This window comes from Astatotilapia calliptera, chromosome 5, assembly GCF_900246225.1.
Source record: "Astatotilapia calliptera chromosome 5, fAstCal1.2, whole genome shotgun sequence".
In the NCBI taxonomy this organism is placed as follows: domain Eukaryota; kingdom Metazoa; phylum Chordata; class Actinopteri; order Cichliformes; family Cichlidae; genus Astatotilapia; species Astatotilapia calliptera.
Genome location: NC_039306.1, coordinates 21532822 through 21535070, shown reverse-complemented (window position 1 = coordinate 21535070; position 2249 = coordinate 21532822). Strand labels below are relative to the sequence as shown.

Sequence of the window (2249 nt, the reverse complement as noted above, 5' to 3'; positions counted from 1 at the left end):
AGATGGACATCCATGTTCTGCTTAATGTTTTATATATGTGGCTAAAGACCGGCCATGTACTAGTTCATTCTGTTCATCTGGACGTAGCGTTTTTAGTGGGAGAAGAAGTGTTAGGTCATTCATCCAAGTGACTCCTTCAGTATCAGCTGACTGCACATTTCCCCAACCTTATAAACAATACATTTACATATTGAATGAAACTAGCAACACTAACGAACAATGGGCTGTGAAGTCAGTTTCTTGATCAATAATATCCATATTGTCATGACCATTGCATTGATCAGTGATCACTGACAAATGGCTATGAGTACCGTTCAAAAAGTTGGGGAATGTCTGCAATCACAACACTGTAAGATGGTGAAATATGTACCCTCAGGCCCCCTCGATTCAGAAATGGTCTTTCCCTTTTCACGTGGCCTCCTTGACTCCCCACTCAAACCAGCATTCCTCCCTGTCCAGGATGTGTACATCCTCATCATTGAGTGTCTACTGGCCTGTAGGTGTAAATAGACTGCGGAGTTTTGGCCTGACGAGTTAGCTCTTGTGTGTTGTGCCATCCGCTTAGCCAGAGGTTGTTTGGTTTCCCCCATGTATAAATCACGGCAACCCTCGTGGCACTTAACAGCTTACGCTACATTACTCTGTTTGTCCTGGGGGACCCGATCCTTGGGGTGGACCAGTTTTTGGCACAGCTTGTTTTGGGGTTTGAAAACCACAGAGATGCTGTGTTTAGAAAAAATGCGTCTCCACTGTTTCAATACTCCTGACACATTAGCGAAAACCCTGCCAGCAGCCTCATCCAGATGAACAGAGTCACCTTTGTAATTTAAAGATCATAAATTGATCTTTCAAGCTACATATAACCATTTAACATTTGTACATGTGTTTTTTCATAATCTCTTTTTTATTGTGTCTCCCCTCCCTCATCTCCACCACCTCTCCTCCTCAAGCCTCATTTCCTGAAAATATGTACGAACATGCTTGTCAGCAGCAGACATGTGACCCCACCCTCTAAGGACAGCTGACAGCGAGCCGACCAAACAACAGCAATAGTTGCATATAAGATAAAATTATGCCAACTAATGTTAGACTCAAGTGTCCTAAGAATCACACTTTCCTTCCGATAAACAGTTTCATTACATTCTCACATTGTATGAGAGTTTATTTGGTGTTTCAGAGTCCAACAATGTTATCTCCACTTCAAAGTAAGTTTCACTAACGCTATCTAACAGCAGCTAACAGCAGCTAACAGAAGCTAACAGAAGCTAACAGCAACACTTTCTGATTAAAAAAAAAGTGTTAAAATAATATCCTTAAGAATTCACCTCTGTATCACTGTCATCAGACAGAAATGAGCTTTACTGACTCATCAATCATGTTAAACTTCTTTCATAAAGTTTTACAGCCTCCTCCAGCGTAATTAGACATGGACGCTTTTCACCCAGCGTATTGACAGCTGAGGTAAACAGGCTGGCAATATACAGTCACTAGAATTATTTGTAGTACAGCACCTAGTGTAGCTACCATCATGCACTTGAAGTGGGAGGGGCAAGAAAACCAAAATTATTTGACTGCAGTCTACTGACATCCACTGGTGAGATTTTACACACTGTAACTTTAAAGGGGACAGAAAATCACGTGCAGTAAAATACAAATGAATGAATAGACAAATATCCAGAAATGCTGTACTGGGCTGTGAAACATAATGACATCTTTAACGTAAAGAAAATGTGAAATGGTATAAATTCAGGTACAACTGGTCAAAACATCCAACATTTTAATTATGTCAGTCTCTCTGTGCCACCCCATATAGTCACAGTCATGCATGCCAAATTGATTATTTGTATCGCAAATCTGTTGTGTTTCATTTCATTTGTATTTTTATGTCTTCCTTAAATGCTGCCAGTTCTCAAAGCAAATTTTAAAGAAATGGCCTTCAGTCTATACACATTTAACTCAGGTTCTCTGCAAGAACACTGTCCCAGATTGCAGTATTTGTGCCACATGCTCATGTGTTAGACAAAGGATAGTTTTTCGTGCAGAGGAGTTAATTATAGTATTTAGCTCTGGTGTTAACTAAAACAAACATATAGTCTTGCTTGCTATGTGATTCTTCCAACACCGCATGCCGGGATGAAGCACCATGTGGCTTAGTCATATCCAGAGACCAAAATCTAATTATTTGACTGAACTACAATGATGGTGATAATATTCTGATTTGCCATTATGCGTCGTGGTACAGTTCGTAT

The 2249-nt window shown here is 40.1% G+C and overlaps 1 long non-coding RNA gene across 1 annotated transcript in view; it reads left to right on the top strand.

Annotated features, from left to right (window-relative positions):
• LOC113022546 (uncharacterized) overlaps positions 1-2249 on the top strand; it is a 2699-nt gene extending 450 nt beyond the window's left edge. The window contains exon 3 of the long non-coding RNA XR_003272435.1: positions 951-2249. This is a non-coding gene — a long non-coding RNA (uncharacterized LOC113022546). The remainder of the gene's footprint in view (positions 1-950) is intronic.